The sequence below is a fragment of the Balaenoptera borealis genome (genome assembly GCF_965194805.1).
Source record: "Balaenoptera borealis genome assembly, chromosome: 3".
NCBI classification, from domain to species: domain Eukaryota; kingdom Metazoa; phylum Chordata; class Mammalia; order Artiodactyla; family Balaenopteridae; genus Balaenoptera; species Balaenoptera borealis.
In genome coordinates, this window is record NC_138866.1 from 1,899,552 (window position 1) to 1,917,314 (window position 17,763).

General features: G+C 52.3%; 1 long non-coding RNA gene across 1 annotated transcript in view; it reads left to right on the forward strand.

The window, feature by feature from the left end:
* The first annotated feature begins 21 nt into the window (after window positions 1-21).
* LOC309626605 overlaps window positions 22-17,763 on the forward strand; it is a 40,137-nt gene continuing 22,395 nt past the window's right edge. The window contains exons 1-2 of the long non-coding RNA XR_014243313.1: window positions 22-98; window positions 12,030-12,356. This is a non-coding gene — a long non-coding RNA (uncharacterized lncRNA). The remainder of the gene's footprint in view (window positions 99-12,029; window positions 12,357-17,763) is intronic.

The window sequence follows — 17,763 nt, forward strand, 5'->3', positions numbered from 1 at the left end:
CAGAGACCTGGGCACAAGGAGGTAATGGCGCCGAGGTCAGAGACTCAGGACAGGCCCAGCGGAGGAGGGAACGGGACAGAAAGCGTGAACACAAGCGGGTGAGATGGCAGCGCTAACTTCTCTGGAGAGACTGGCGCAGGTGGAGGGAAAGACAAAGCAGAGGGCTTCCCGGAGGCGGCGGCGCTCAGTCTGAGGGGTGGGGGGAGGTGAAAGCAGACAGGGCGTCAGAGCAGGGGAAGGGCTGAGGTCCCGGCACTGCCCCAGAACGAGGCCGTGAGCAGGACACCAGGTCTCTGGGCCTCAGTGTCCCACTCTTGGGTCGGGATGGGCCACGAGGCCCTCAGGTCAAGCTTAACCCTGACCTGCCTGGCCCAGCTCCCCCACCGGCCCCGCTCTTCTCCTGAGGGGAAGAGGAGCCCCAGGTGGCCCAGCCTCCCCGACCAGCGCCTGCAGTGCCCAGGGGACCCCTTCCCTCACCTGCCCATGGTGGCCGGACCCAGGCTCTGGGGACACACCTGCCTACATGACAGCACCTCAGGTCCCCAGCAACATGTGGCCCGGCCTCTCCCCCCGCCAAGCCGGGTCACAGGTGTTCAGGGGGGGCCCCCGGGTCTCTCCCTCGAGGACTCGGTGTGGAGACCCAAAGCCTCCAGGCCGGAGGAAGGGGCCATGGCCAGCTCCGCCCTCACCTCAGCGCCTGGCACGACATGCTGAACAGGCCCCTGGGCAGCTCTCAGGACCTGGGATTAGGGGCTCCCCTGGGGCCTGAGCAGGTCACCCCTCCCTGCCCCTCACCACCACTTCCCCATCCAGAGCCTACAACCACCCCCCCCAGACTCACCTGAAGGGCCCAGAGCACTGGAGGGGGGCCCTGGGGGCCTCCAGGTGGTGGCAGGAGGGGCTCAGCTGAGGACCTTGGAGGAGCCATCGGAGGACAAGTGCCCAAAATTTGTGAGAAGAAGGCACCGGCTGGGGCCCTATGGGAAGGGGAGGGGAGGGAAGCTTCTACAGGGCACAGGGGACGTGGCGGGGGACAGGCCACCCCATGGGCAGGGACATGGGATACAGAAGTGCTGTTTTGTGCGAAGTACGGCCAGTGACCTGTCAGGTGTTTCTGTGCAGCAGGCAGGGTGGAGAGGGCTGGAGAACTTCAGTCAGGGAGGGCGGGGCCAGCGCCCCAAGGTCTCTTCACGCTCGACGTTTGTGCTGAAACTCTGACCCTGAGCCTGTGGCGGAGCATCGTGGACAGTCATGGAGCAGAAAGGGGCGACGCTGGGGACCCAGGCACAGGCAGGTCAGGAAGGAGAGGCAGCTCCAGGCCTGACCCCATCTGAGCTGCTGCCAGGAGGGGCGAGCGAGGGGTCCCCTACCCAGTCCACACTGGGACTCGAGGTGGGGAAGCTAAGGGTCACAGACATCAGGAGGGGCCGAAGCTACTGAGACAGCTCACCGCTCAGGGAGCCCCCGAGAGCCCCGCTGCCACCGCAGCTCCACGCCTGCTCCCAGCCCCCACCTATCGGAGCAGCATGCTGGTGGACCAGTCCCGCGGGGGTCCACGTCCCCTTGGGTGGAGGCCCAGAAAGAGGGGCTAGGTGGCCCCTCGGGCCCCCTCCCACCTCTGAGCTGGCGGGAATCACAGCCATTGGCTCACCAGGTGGGAGAAAGTTGCACCCCAGCCAGGAGGGGAGGCACCTGGGGGTGGGGATCAGGAGTCAGGTGCTGGGCTGGGGCTGGAGTCCAGCCAGGTGTCTGCGTTCATGGGACAGGCCTGACCCTCCTCAGGGTCCCTGCAGGGTGAGACCGACTCACAGGACTTGTCTCTGGGGAGGGGGCCCAGGAAGGGGGCAGCAGAGAGCCATCGGGGCATGCAGCACTTTCCAGCAAACGTCACGGGCGGGGACTAGTGAGGGTGTCCCCAGAGCAGGGCCCAGGGTTGGGGAGGGAGGGAACCGAGGAGGGGGCAGCACTCAAGCCAAGGCCGCCAGCAGCCAGATGGAGGCTCCAGAGAGCCCCCAGGACCAGTGGACACCAGTGCCTGATGCCAGAGGAGGGGCTCCAGCCCAGCCAGCGCCCAGCCAGCGCCCAGCCAGCGCCCAGCCAGCGCCCAGCCAGCCTGGCCCAGATGACAGAGGCAGGCCCGGGAGCCCACGTCCGCAGACTCAGTTCCCTGCAGGGCCAGCCCCCCAGCAGACAACACAGCCGAGTGCAGGAACCCCCATTGTCCTGGACATTGTAGCCGAACCCCGGAACACAGGAGTCAACCAGAAATCGACCAAGACAGAATGCTGCGTGCTCAGGCTCCAGAACGTTAGACAGAAGAGCCCTTGTGTGGTCAACGCCATTGAACTTGAGGAAGGAGGAGCCCCCAGGAGCCCGTCCCAGCGCACCCCTGTAGAGCAGGATGTCTCAGCCCTCACCCCGTATTGTAATCATCCAGCTTTGAGCCGTCAACTGCAGAGACCCTGACTTATTTTGGTCCAGGTGGGACAGACAGAGCATCTGGCGCCAGACAGAGCTGCCCAGGTGATTGTAATGTGTGGCCACAATGGAGGACCGCTGGGGTCCCAGGGAATGAAGGGCCGAGCACAGGGACCTCCCAGCCTTGCGGGGGTCAGGGTCATGGTCAGGAGAGCTCACCCCAGCAGGGCGCTTGTGCCATGACGGAGGGGATTGGCTTCGGGAGATCAGCTCAACTCACCTGTTCAGCAGGTGCAGAACGCGAAGACGTGAAATTCACAGTAGGCGCTGGTTATGACCCACAGCCCCTGGCTGCCCCACGGTGAGCTGAGGGATCTAAGAAGTCGGAGTTGACCCCCAACCCAGGGGGGCAGAGCCCCTCCAAGCAGAGGGAGCTTCCCACCCTCAGGAGCTGCCGCCTTCCCCCTTCGCCTGCGGTGCAGGGCACCCAGTACCAGGCTCGGCTTCTGGGAAGAAGATGGCCCCCAGACTCGAATCCCCTCTCTGCCCCCCGCTGGGCCCAGCGCGCCACTGCTGGCCTCAGGGGTGGGAGAGAGCAGGGTGGGGACAGAGGAGATGTCCTCCTTGGCCACCCAGTGGCTTCTCTGAAGGACAAGGACAGAGACCTGCTGGGATGGCTGCGGGAGAGCCAGAAATGGGTCCGGGGAGACATCACAGGCTTGTCCTGGGCTGGCAGATTGCTAGTGAGGCCTCCCGTGGGTCTCTGGGTGGGAGGGGGCTCCAGCCCCCATGCTCTGGGATGTCGAGGCTCAGGCTTCTTCAAACTTGAGACGAGGATTCCCCAGGAGGAGACTCCCGGGGCGCCCCCAGCACAAAACCGAGCTGGGCCCACCAAGGCGTAGCCAAGGAGCCCGGCCGTCACCTGGTGAGCCCTGCGGCCCCACCCCAGGCTCCTTACATCCCCGGCCACGGGCCAGGACTGGGACCAGGCAGGGGCGGGGCTCCCCTCCTGGCCTGAGCGAGCCCAGCAGCGAGGCCTGGGGGCAGCTGGCCTGGGGGGAGCTGGGGCAGCATCTGTGCCGGGCCCCGGGGAGGAGCAGGTGATCTGCGGCCCCCTCACAGGGGCCAGACTTGGTGGGGTCCTGGGACGGGGGCACCCAGGCTCCTCCCTCCAGCCTCCTACCAGAGTCGCCAGGACCACGTGGCTTCATTCTAGGGGACCCTGTGCTGACCAGGTGTCTGCCTGTGGCCGCACCTGTCCCCTCCCCCAGATTCAGGTTCAGGAAGGGGCTCCCCTGCCCTGCCTCCTGTTCTGCCTCTTCCTGACCCTGGGGCCCCAAGGTCCTGCCAGGGAGGCTCTTTCCTCCCGTCTGAGTGCTCAGGGCTGTGGAGGGTCCGTGCTGCCTGGGGTCACAAGCCCCCAGTGAGCTGCTGCCTGGGGTTCTCCAGCACCCAGGCCAGGTCCTGTCAGTCATCTTCTAATCGTAGACTAGATTGGATGTCTCAGGTGAACCAAAGGAAGATGTGAAACACCAGAATCCCTTCTTCCCTCTGAGAAAACATAACATAAGGCTTCTCTTTCTTTCTTTTTAATTGATTAATTAATAAATAAATTTATTTATTTATTTATTTTTGTCTGTGTTGGGTCTTCATTGCGGTGCCCAGGCTTCTCATTGTGGTGGCTTTTCTTGTTGTGGAGCACGGACTCCCGGTGTGTGGGCTTCCGAAGTTGTGGCCCACAGGCTCTAGAGCACAGGCTCAGTGGTTGTGGCGCACGGGCTTAGTTGCTCCGCGGCATGTGGGGTCTTCCTGGACCAGGGCTCGAACTTGTGTCCCCTTCATTGGCAGGCTGACTCTTAACCACTGCGCCACCAGGGAAGCCCTAAGGCTTCTCTTTCTGCTCTTCATCTCTGTACACTTTCAAATATGTTCACAAAAGAAAATGACATTAACTAATGTTATTTGTCATTTGGTGACAGATCGTTTCCCCTCGGGAATATTCTTCCAGCTTTGGGAGTGGTCTCAAAGGTCAGGTGCCTCTGAGTTGCCTGGAAATCTCGTCAAATGGAGCTGAGGCCCTGTGCTTTGTTCTCTCTCCAGGTTACCTGATCTACCCCAGAGTTGGAGAAGCATCTTCTATAACATAGTTTTTTTGTTTTTGTTTTTAACGTCTTTATTGGAGTATAATTGCTTTACAATGGTGTGTTAGTTTCTGCTCTACAACAAAGTGAATCAGCCATACATATGCATACATCCCCATATCCCCTCCCTCTTGCGTCTCCCTCCCACCCTCCCTATCCCACCCCTCTAGGTGGTCACAAAGCACCGAGCTGATCTCCCTGTGCTATGCGGCTGCTTCCCACTAGCTATCTATTTTACATTTGGTAGTGTATATATGTCCATGCCACTCTCTCACTTCGTCCCAGCTTACCCTTCCCCCTCCCCGTGTCCTCAAGTCCATTCTCTATGTCTGTGTCTTTATTCCTGTCCTGCCCCTAGGTTCTTCAGAACCATTTTCTTTTTTTTTTTTAGATTCCAAATATATGTGTATAACATAGTTTTAAACTTATTTCACTCTACTTGATAGTTTAATATTTCCTTAGTCACTTTATGAATTCCACATCTGAGTGGTTTCCAATTTTGGGTTGTTTTTTTTTTAACAGTTTAAAATGACCATTGTGTTTTTTAGCCAGAGTCCGTGAGCATTCCTGTTACTAATTACTTCCATAGCCAAATTCCTTTTTGGAATTGCTGTGCTTTCCATAAATTGTCAAATTGGCCCCAGAAACGTGGTTTCATTGTAACCTTTGCAGCTGAGGATTTCCAGGAATCTGATGAGCTATCATTGATCCTTGTCTCCTATTCGCTGAGATGAAATTAAACTCATTTTCTGTGTTTATTTTATTCCTTGTCAGTCAACAAAAGGGGACAAATTAATGTGCTGTCACTATAAAGCAAATTGCTAAGAACTCACATATAAGTGATATCGTATGGTATTTGTCTTTGACTTACTTCACTTAGTATGATAATCTCTAGGTCCATCCACGTTGCTGCAAATGGCATTATTTCATTCTTTTCTATGGCTGAGTAATATTCCATTGACTATATATACCATCTCTTCTTTGGAATCTAAAAAAATGATACAAAAGAACTTATTTACAAAAGAGCAATACACCCACAGACATAGAAAACAAACTTACGGTTACCAAAGGGGAAACGGGGAGAGAGAGATAAATTAGAAGTTTGGGATTAACACATACACACTACTATATATAAAATAGATAAACAACAAGGACCTACTGTACAGCACAGGGAACTATGTTCAACATCTTGTAATAACCTATAATGAAAAAGAATCTAAAATATATATATATATATATGTCTGAATCACTTTGCTGTACACCTGAAACTAACACAACATTGTAAATCAGCTATACTTCAATTAAAAACATTTTTTTAAATTTAGAATAAAGAACTCACAGGGCAGACCAGGATTGACTGAAGGCTTGTTTTCCAGTGATCTGATCAAGAAATAGTGCTGAGTTGATTTTTAGGGGTTGATCTGGACCAGGTGTTCCCATGAGGGAAGGCAGGGGTGATGGGAGCTTTTAAAAGAGGAGATGCCCCAGGTGTTGGTGGTGGCTTGCGTTTATTTCCCTGTTGTCAGCCCCAAGCACTTAGCAATTCCTGCTGTCAGGGTCTCACCTGCTGGCAGCTGTGCCACAGAAAACAGGGTCTTCAGCTGGATGGCGTGGCCTGTGCCTCAGGCCTTAACAGCCTGAGGATGGGGCAGTTTCTAAGGAGAACCATTCCCTAAAAATGTTTAAGGAAAATTTTAAGTTGAAGCATAACATACATGTAGAAATATATACAAATCATAAATGTCCAGCTGGAAAGATTTTCATAAAGTCAGCCCCCTCCTGTAATTGGTACCCCAGGAACCCACTTTGGTACCGCTCAGACCTCTCCGTTGGACTCTCAGCTTGCAGTTTCCAAGACAAAGCACATGGCTTAAGCTTGAGCTGCAAGCCGACTTGAAGGCTGGCCCTGGTTCCGAGTTACAGAGGAGACTTTCTATCTATCCAGAGCTCGGGCCAAGACAAACATCTTCCGTGCCACCCTTAGATGGAACTTTCCCCCTTGGCCCACCCTTTCACTGGGAGTCTAGTCCTTGCCGGTCTTGGGGTCTCAGTGCTAACCTTGCCCAGGTCAAGGCCTGCTCTCCCATCTCTAGTGGCCGTTGAAGTGGAAAGGTCTTGGCCACCTGGACTAGCAAACGTCCCCAGGGCCTGTGGCATCAGCGGTGCCCAGCACGCTGGTTGTCAGTGCCTTTTTCCCTTTCCGCCAATGGGCTTTTCTGTTTACTAGGGTCCTGACTAAGAGTTAAAGGACTTTTGTTATGTTTCATCCAAAAGCTCTAAGTTCCCTTAGGAAACTTTTTAATTAATTAATTAATTTATTTATTTTTGGCTGCGTTGGGTCTTTGTTGCTGCGCGCGGGCTCTCTCTAGTTGCGGCGAGCGGGGGCTACTCTTCATTGTGGTGCGCGGGCTTCTCATTGCGGTGGCTTCTCTTGTTGTGGAGCACGGGCTCTAGGTGCACGGGCTTCAGTAGTTGTGGCGCACAGGCTTCAGTAGTTGTGGCGCACGGGCTTAGTCGCTCCGCGGCATGTGGGATCTTCCCGGACCAGGGCTCGAACCCACGTCCCCTGCATTGGCAGGCGGATTCTTAACCGCTGCGCCACCAGGGAAGCCCCCCCCTTAGGAAACTTCTTAGGGACTCCAGTCCACCTGGCCTCTGGGATGGCACGTGGCATGGGTTTTGCAGTGGCGCCTGCACGCTGCACTCAGGACGGAGGCCCTTCGGCTCCCTCGGAAAGGCCTGCCCTGCCCTGCCCTGTCGGGGAGGGGGCTGCGTGGGCAGTGTGGGCGCAACTAGCCAACGGTGGTTTCAGGTGAAATGGGGACAGACACTCAGTCCCAAAGGCATGAAGGCCCCGGAGCCGTCTGAAGGCATCTTGGGGAGGGCAGGCACTGGGGCGCTGAGGAAGCCCACAGGGGGATATCTCTCCAGATTCCATCTGTGCAGGCAGTGAACCCCCGGCCTCTCCCGGACGGGCCTCTAGCACTTTCCTTGAACCTCAACACAGGAGGTCGGGGCTTCCTGGGTCATCTGATTTAGGGGAGGGGGAGGGGTCTGAGGTAAGGATATACTGATTCCTGGGCAGTGGCGGATGGTTGGCTGCTGGTTAGAGGTAAGAAAGGGGCGAGACTGGAAGACCAGTGATGAGGAGGTCTGGGAAAGAGGTTGCGAATGTGAGGGGGCTGGGCAGAAAGTAGGCAGATCACCAGAGCCCACCCAAGACCCCCTCCCCGCCTTAAGGAAGTACTTGACAACCTGGTAGACAAGATGGCTTATCCAGTAGACGTCAGCTGGCCTCTGTCCTCAGCCACCCTAGTACTTGCACAGTGGGACCGTGACCAGATGGCAGTTGTGGCAGAGCTGGAGGCTGTGTGGGGACATCCTCTCCCCGAGACTTATCTCACCAGTGATGCCGCGGAAAGCCTGACCTGTCAGGGCAAGAGATGGTAGCCCTCAGGGTGACTGTCCCTTGAGAAGACCAACCACTCACTTGGCCAGTTTATTACATCAGACCTCCTCCAACCAGGAGAGGAAGAAATTCTTCCTCAACAGAATCAATACCTAACCTGGATATAGATTTTTTTTTTCTATGCCCAGAGCTCCTCTGCCAGCTCTGCTCTCCAAAGGCTTACCTGATGCCTGATGGATCTTGCATACCATCACTTCAGAGTGAGGACCACATGTTACAGCAAAAGAGGTGTGGCAATGGGTTATGACTGCAGGATCTTCTGTTCCTAATAGAGATCATATCACCCTGAAGCAGCTGGACAGGTAGAAGATTGGAATTACCTTCAGCTAAGACATCAGATTGGGGACCTCACCCTACAGGGTTGAGGGTCTGTCCACCAGGGTGTAGAGTAAGAATGGAACCAATGGCCCATATATGATACTATGTCCAAATAGCTAGAAGACGCCGGGGGAGGTGGGAATGACCACTCTTCTCATCACTCCCGGAAACCCCTGTGAAGGATTTGTGTTTCCTGTCCCTGAAGCAGTAGCTTCCACTACATTATTATCCAGTGGATGAATTCTTCCTCCGGGTACAGTAAGGGTTCCACTGAACCTGAAGCTGTGACTACCATCTGGTCACTCTGAGCTCTGTATTCTGATGGACCAGCAAAGAAAGGAGTTACTGTCTTGGTGGGGGTAATTGACCCTGGTTATCATGAGAAGCCACGGTGCTGCTGTACAATGAAGACAGAGAGGAACATGTCTGGAACTCAGGGGATTCTCTGGGGCACCTCTGGGTGCTTATATCCTAAGTGAAAATGGTGACTGGCCTATTGCAGCAACCGTATTTTGACAAAAGCAAGGCAACTAAAGTCTCAGACTCCTTAAGTCTGAAAGTCTTGGTCACCCTACCAAGCAAGCAACCTAAGCCAATTTAAATGATTGTTGAAGGCGAGGAAAATCTAGCATGAGTGGTGGAGAAAAGAAGATGAATATCAATTGCCATCTTCAGTCCAGGTGCATCAGCAACTCTAGCTTCTCCCCCTAATTTTTGTGCATTTAGCCTTTTGTGGATATTGAAAGAAACTGAAAAATTGGACTTAAGTATGGCATGAGAGGGTCTGAGAGGTGCAAGAGGCTGACCGTGGCTGATGCCCCTGATGTCCCATGTTACCCATCCTCAGCCCACTCTGTCTTCAGCCACAAGTGTAACAGGTAGTTCCATGTAAGCGCAGGCTGACAGCATCCCAAGTCAAGTGGGCACCATGCAACCTTTCTACTTCCTACAGCAAGGCTGCAGTCATTTTTTTTAAAGACCACAAATTCTTTGATGCTCGTCCCATCAAGAAGTGGAGTCTCTCTGCTTCTTGATTTCAGGCTTGGACATGTGACTTTCTTTGGCCAAGGTGACGTTAGCCAGCATATCATCAACAGAGACTTGCAAAGTGCTTGCTCTTTGTGACTTGCCTTTTCAATAATTCTCTGACCTACGCAGTACAGGCCAATATGGTAGGAAGAGTCAAGGAAAAGCACCACCATCAAAGACTCAAAAGATGTATGGATGGTGGTCCCTCCAAAATATTCATTTGATTCATCTGTCTGGCATCTACATAACACATAACCTAGATGGATCATGGCAGATGGTGGTGGACTAATGTGAACTTAAACAGGTTAAACAGGTAGTAATTCTAATTATAGCTGATGTGCTGGATATGATATTTTTTTACTGGAGCAGATCAATCAACCCTCTGGAATATGATATACGGTTATTGATTTAGTGAGTGGTTTAGTCTCAACACCTATGAAGACAGAGGAGCAAAAGCCATTCAGCACTATGTGGTAAGGTAATCAGTACACCTCAGCTCCGTGTTAACTCTGCTGCCCTCTGTTCCAGTACCGTCAGGAGAGACTTTGATCATCTTGATATTTTGCTTGACGTCATGCTAGTTCACTATACTGATGACACCATGCTAATGGGATCTGTTAAGTAGGAAGAGGCAAGTACTTTGGATATACTAGTGGGTCTCATATATGCCAGATAATGGGAAATTAAAGACAATTCAGTGGACTGGCACATCTGTGAAGTTTTTACAGGTCCAGTGGTCTGAGCCTGCTGAAACATCTTCTCTAAGAGAAGGGAAAGGAAGGGAAGATTGCTCCCTTTTGCATCTCCTACCACTAAAAAGGAGGTACAGCTATGTAAAGGGGCTCCTTGTATTTTAGAGGCAACAGATACTGCACCCACTTATTGAGTGAGCCAGAGACTTCCAGCTTTGAATAGGACCCAGAGCAAAAGTGGGCTTTGCAGTGCGTTCGGGATGCTTTTTGAGCCACAAGATCCAGCACATCTAATGGAAATAAAAGTATCAGGATTGGATATGAATGCTGTTTGGATTCTCTGGCGAGCCCTGATAAAAGAGTTGCAGCAAAGCCCTCCAGAATATGGGGCAGGTCCACACTCTCCCCAGCACTTATAAAACAGCTCCTGGGAGCTATCAGCCCTGGTAGACATACAGCAGAGGGTGATGGCCACAAGTGACTATGCAGAAGAGCTTCCCGTCATGAGCTGTTATCTGACCCACTGAGTCATAAGAGAGTCAGTCACAGGGCAGGCATGACCAGGAGCCATCTGTCATGTAATGGTAGTGGCACTTCTGAATCAGGCTCAAGCCAGTGCAGAAGACAGGAGTAAATTCCAACAGATCCACCACCTCTTCTCTCTCAAGCCTCACCCACGGCCCCTGGGGAGTTGCTGATGACCAACTGGTGGAAAAATGATGGGCTTGGGCCAGTGACCCACTTGTGGAATCTGTGCTTCTGGTCCCTAAAACTCTGTCAAATTAGAGTTCCCAGGGATCTCTCCCAGGACAGAACACTGAAACCTGGGACACAGCAGGTTTGGCTAATTACCACTTGGCTACTAATTATCACTGGTAAAGTTTCCACAAATTATCATTGACTCTGCATGCCAGTGGACCAAGGACAAAACGGTACCAGACCCTGATCACCACGAGAAGCTCCTGCACAGCGGGGACAGGGAAGAGATTGTGGGGACTTGGGGATTCCCTGGGACAGCTCACCTTAAGGCTTCCAAGAGACAGCTGCTGGCTGTCACCTTGAGAGGGAGTCTGTGATTGATTGGAATGACGCCATCTTGTTTTCATTGAAAAAGGGGAAAAAGTGAGCCCCCGCATTATAACATGCAAGGAAACTAATAGATCCAGGGCAGCAAGGGGAAGACAGTAATGGACACAAATGTTACGCATCCCCCTGGGTCCCCTCGGTGCTGCCCACCTCCTGAACCTCCCTGTGGCTTGTTCCTCCCCAGCTGTTTCTACTCCCAGTTGACTCAATTAGCGCCCAGATTGTTCTGGCACCAGGGACAGAATAGCCCTGTGCTCTGTGGACGCTGGACGCCTCTCCTTGGTTGCCACTACATCATCAGACCTACTTTACACACATCTGCAACGCTGGCCTTCTCTTCACTCCTCTGGATGAAGCGCCACATCCCAAGCTGCAGGATCTGCACCCTGACTGCCCACTGAAGGGCCAGATGACGTAACATAGAAGGGTGAGAAAGTGACCTCCTCGGAGGGCAAACTTTGGCCAATGGAAAACTGAAGGCATCTAGGCAGACACATTTCCTCCCCTCTTCCCTCTCACGAAGTGCTGAGGAAATTCCCCCTCCCAGTCTATCCAAAGAAGTCCCACGGGCCAAGCGATCTCACCTGCCAAGCATCTGCTCGGCCCTCTGGGCTCGCTGGGAACTGGTGCCAGCGTGGCGACGCATCACTTCACACTGGGCCGCACTCTGCTTGCCTTTCTCTGTCTCCCCTCCTTGCTCCCTGGTTTGCATCTCCCCTGAAAAAGCATCGTGCCAACTTTACCTTTGCCTCAGGCTGTTTTCTAGAAAACCCAGGCTAAGCCGTACTTCACGTATTTACTTTCATTTTGAATTTTTTATTGGATAAAATATTTAAAGCTGTGGTCTTTTCTTTCTGTGATTGTTTCCCCACTCAGGGAGTCAGAACAAGAAGTAACCCAGGCGGCCGGCAAAGGGCCTGAGAAGGGATGTGCTCGGGAGCGGTCCATCCCGAGTTGCCACCACGAGGGGGCGCAGCCAGCTCGGTGGAAGAGAAGCAGCGCGTCTGCCCGGAGCTTCCAGATCAGGGCATCAGGCCGGAGTCTGCAATCCCCAGAGAGCCTCCTGCAAAGCCGAGATGGGCTGGTGTCCTCTCCCGGAGGGAACCCTGCTCTCCAAAAGTTCCTCTGCACCAGGGGGTTCCCAACACCCCCCTCCCTTTCTCTCCAGTCCTGGTTCCCGTTGATTGACATACAGCGTCCAGGGTATGTGAAGCTGAGTGTCTGTGAAGCTGTCGCTCTGTGAAGCTGAGTGTCCCGCAGTCCTGGGCAGTCCCCGGGGCCACTGCCTGGCTGGGGCCCCCCTCCCGGGAGCTGCCCTGCCCCAAGGCTGGCCCACCTTTTCAGGGATGTCATTGGGATCATTGGCCTTTGGAGGACCCAGGGCTGCCATCTGCCCCCGGGCAGCATATGGGACACAGGAAAGGCTGGGCAGCACGGACCTTGTGCGCTGATCCCCAGGGCCAGGGATCTGAGGGGTGAGTCATGGGAACAGAGTGGGCGTAGGGCTGACAGATGTCCTTGTGGTGACATCTGGAAGGGGGACTCAGAGTAACGACAGCCAGGGACTTATAGGCTGTTGCCACTGGCCGGCGGGGAACGTGCTGGGTCGTCAGTTCCCTCCCAAGCCTCATGGGGAAGGCACGTGGAGGAAACAGCCAAAGGGAGGCCCAGCCGAGCTCCCCGCCCTGGTGTCCACTCTCCACGCTGTCCCCGTGGGTGACCCAGCCTGTTCTTTGTCCCCTGCCCACTGATTCCCCTCCTCACAGTGCAGAGGGGAGGGGCTGGCCCCCACCACGCAGCCCCCTCTCTCTGGGGACACCTGTCAATCCACCTGGCTTCTCTCCTTCCAGCTGAGCGCCCTGTGTCCCTGGGAATCCCAACACTGCTTCCTCTTTAAGTTTATCTAGAAGTTCACTAGCCAGCTCAGCCCTTCTTGCTAAACAATTCTGGAACAGTCCTTGGATCGCCTTGGACAAAATAAGAGTTCCCCTTCCTCTCCTGGCCTCCCAAGTTCCACCTATTGATGACGTAGTACAGCCTGGGACGCTCGCTGCATTCAGGGGAAAGACTTGGCAGGCGGAGGCCGCGGACAGAACTGCCCGCTTCCCCCCACAGGGCTGGGGTGAGCTGAGGCAGGGCCCCTCACGGCTAAAGTGGGACTCGTGTGCCCCTGGTCAGGCTGGGGAAGGGCCCAAGGGCTCCTGCACAGAGTGGGCCGGGGTCTCTAGCTCACAGGGAGCAGAGTGAAGGTCAGGGCAACTGGGGGGCATGGCGTGTTGACAGGGCTTATCCTGCGAGACAGTTCCTGACCTCCAAGTTCCGGACTTTGCCCACCCAGCCCTGAGAAACAGCCGCCCTCTGGGTCCAGGAGCGCCTCTGCTGACCAAGCTTGACCCAGCTCTCCTTTCACTCTGTGACCCCAATGACAGCTTCCTGGGCAAAGACCCCCTAGCCCCCCAGGTACTTGGCAGTGCTCAGCATGGGTTCCTCCCTCAGGGGGTGGCTCTGCCCCAAACCAAGACAAGCTGCTCTTAACCGCCCACCACAGGGCCCAGAGCAGGCAGTGAGGGTGACAAAATTTTACTGCCTGTCCCGGGGACCCCAAACTGGGTCCCCTCCACCACTCCTGGCTACACGTCAGGAAGCTGCAGCCCCGGGGTCTTGGCCAAGCTCTAGGTGGGCCCTGGCCCTCCAGGAGGGGACGATGTTGCCCTCCTTCCCCCCAGCCTAGGCCTAAGCCTCCCAGCCGCTCAGTCCTCCGCCTGGATCAACTCTTCACGGAATAACTGAGAGGAGGATTGGCCAGTCCCTTTGGGAGGAGCCCGGCCCCAACTCAGGCCCCGTCACATAATATACCAGTGCGACCCGTCTCGTTCTGAAGTAAAACCCTAGGCACCCTTCGCTCTATTATATAGACTTAAAAAAAGAAAAAACAAAACAAAACGATTTTCTAGTTTCAAAAGCACTTCACTGTAGAAAATGTCCAAATTAAATAAAAGATCAAATAAGAAATTTAAAATTATTCGTAATTCCAACAGACTCAAGCACTACAGACATGGGTACGTGTTAAGCAAACTCCTTTCTCCACCATGTTTGTACAAAATACCATTTTGTTTTTAAAAATCTGAACAGGGAGTTCCCTGGTGGCACAAGACTCCACGCTCCCAGTGCAGGGGGCCTGGGTTCAATCCCGGGTCAGGGAACTGGATCCCACGTGCGTGCCGCAACTAAGAGTTTGCCTGCCACAACTAAGGAGCCCGCCTGCCACATCTAAGACCTGGCACAACCAAATAAATAAATACATAAACAATATTTTAAAAAATAATTATAAAAAATCTGAACAAAGAAAAGTCACCCACCATCCCACAGATTTTAAAGGATTATGTGAAGGACAGACTGGACGGGACCCCTCCGCCCTCAGCCTGTCTGTTCCTCTATCCCCTCCCCAGGCGTGCAAACACATCTATGTTCACGCAGCGATCCTGCCATAGATACTCTACTGCAAGTTTGCGTTTTTCACTTAATGTCATGTCACGGACATTTTCTGCAGTGAGTGGAAATGGACCTGGCTTATTTTGCAGCATGCGGGATCTTAGTTCCCTGACCAGGGATCAAATCCAGACCCTCAGCAGTTGAAGCTCAGAGTCCTAACCACTGGACTGCTCATTTTTTTTAAATGACCACATTGTCATGTAGTGTAATTATTTGCCTCTTTCCCTCTTGCTGGATATTTGGGGATTTTCCAGTTTCTCCTACAGCAAGAATCCTTGTATACATAACAACACATGTCCATTTATTTCAGATACGTACATTCCCTAGAAGTACGATTGTTACCTCAAAGATCTTGTTTAAGGTGAGATAAGACTCTTTATCTCTTTTTTAAGTTAAGAAATCTAGCAGAGGACTTCCCTGGTGGCGCAGTGGTTAAGAATCCTCCTGCCAATGCAGGGGACACGGATTCGAACCCTGGTCTGGGAAGATCCCACATGCCGCAGAGCAACTAAGCCCGTGCGCCACAACTACGGAAGCCCGTGAGCCACAACTACTGAAGCCTGCGTGCCTAGGGCCTGTGCTCTGCAACAAGAGAAGCCACCTCAATGAGAAACCCGTGCACCGCAATGAGGAGCAGCCCTCGCTCGCCACAACTAGAGAAAAGCCTGAGCACAGCAACGAAGACCCAACGCAGCCAAAAATAAATAAATAAATGTATAAAATAAAAAAGAGAAATCTAGCAGAGAGGCAAACTGTCTACTGTTTGTCTGAGAAATCTCTTAGGCACTTCCACTGTTTAGGAACCCAGAAATGTGATTACACATGGTTACCAGCAAGTAAGACCAGCAAGCAGAGTTCAGGTTTCTACTGGAAGTTGTTCTCATGAGTCATGGCAACAAATTCTAAAGTCTTAGAACCGTTGTAAGACACTTCTGTTTAAATAACAGCTTCACTGTAACAGAAATAAGAAGTTGGTAACAGTATAAATGTTCAGACAAGTCCCAGTTTTGTACCAGAAAACAAGATTTGTACAGAGTAAGTGGTCTGAATTCAAATCAAATTCTTCCATCAAGTTTAATAATTCAGAATGATATCTTTCCCTCCATGATTTCAGGGGAAAGGAGACATCTTCAACTCTCGACTTCATTTTGTTAACTATGTAGTCTTTCGTTTTTAAGGCCAGGTTCTGGAAATTCATTAGCTGGCCTTAGAAGCAAAAAACAGATGTGTGGAGCTCCATTTTACTGAGCCAAAAAGAGAAATGAATGAATAGGATCTTAATTAATAACAGCTGAATAAGGAGCACATATAATTTCTCTTCAGCAAAGAATAGAAACGCTTTTTAATGGATACTGCAGTAATTAATTCCGAAAAGACTTAGGCCAATTCATTCTTCTACCAATAGGCAGCCGGTTTCCTCACAATTTTGCCAGAACTGGCGGCAATTATCTTGTTTATTTTCGGACAGTCTGATAGGACACACACACACACAAAATTAGCATGTTTTCATGCTTTTAAAAAAGGGCTGGGGACTTCCCTGGTGGTCCAGTGGTTAAGACTGTACTTCAGTGCTTCCACTGCAGGGGGTGCAGTTGGGGAACTAAGGTCCCGTGTGCCACGTGGCACGGCCAAAAAATTTAAAAAAAAAATTTTTTAAGGGCTTTATTGAAATGTAATTGACATGTAATAAACTGCACATATTTAAAGTATCCAGTTTAGTAAATTTTCATATGTATATATACTCATGAAACTATCACAGCAATGAAGATTAAAACATCCATCATCACCAAAAGTTTCTCATGCCCTTCGTAATCCCTCTCCTCGCCCTCCCTGCTCACCACCCCCCGGGCAGGGACAGACCCGCTTTCTTAGTTAGATCAGCTACCATTTTCCAGTGGCGAGGCTGACGGCCACCAGCCGCTCCCGCTCGCTGCTTTCGCAGTGTAATTTTCACACCCCCTGTGGAGGGCCATTTGACAATATCGGTCAAGGTGACAAATGCAGGAACGGAACCAGCCATGCTGCTTCTAGGAATGAATCTTATCAATGCTCTAACATCCATGGAAAATGACGCAAGGACCAGCTAGACACTTCGATTGTAGTAGCAAAATGTTGGAAACTCCCTAAATGTCCATCCGTAGACACTGGGGAAATAGCTGCAGTGCACCCAGACAATGGAGTACTATGCGGCCATAAAGGAGAATGAGGAAGTTCTCTTGGTTCTGATACAGTAATTACCCCCAGATATGACGTTAAGGGGGAAGTGTGTGTGCAGAGCAGTGGGTGGTGTGCGTGCCTCTTCACTCTTCGGGGGCCATCAGGAGAGCCATGACCCTGACCTTGCCCCTCTTGCCCTTCCCCACCCCTCGCCCCAGGAGAGAGAGGAAGCATTTACCCGGCTGGCAGTTGGGTGGTGTTATTAAGCCTTTCTCTGTCTTTTATTTGTTACATTTGTTCCACTTGTCTCCTTCTGTCTCCAAGGGGGAGACGTGCCCGGGGGAAGCACTGCGGCTCACATCCAAGGGGGTCTGTGTGTCCAGCAGTGGTGCTCAGTGTTGGACAGCCCAGAGCCTGAAGTGAACGCCACATTCTCTGCGTAAACTTTTTCAGTAATGACCAGGATATTTTGATCTTCACCTGCCTGCAAACTCAGATTGTGCACTGGGTCATTTACTGGATCCCTAGCAATGAGATTGTATGCCAACAGTTTATACACATGCCATACATGCATTCTACAAGGTATCTGGGTACTTTGTGTGTGTGGTAAAATACACATAACATAAAACTTACCATCCTAACTATTTTAAAGTTACAGTGATATTAAATACGTATGTTCACATCATTGTGCAGACATCATCACCATCCATCCCCGTAATGCTTTTCATCCTGTAAAACTGAAACTTCATAACCATCGAATAATAACTGCCCATTCTCTCCCCCCGCCAGCCCCCTGCAACCACCATTACACTTTCTGTCTTTACGATTTTGAATACACTAAGTACTTTATCTAAGTGGAATCATACAATATGTGTCTTTCTGTGACTGGCTTATTTCACTTAGCATCATGTCCTCAAGGTTCATCCATGTTGTAGTATGTGTCAGAATTTCCTTCCTTTTT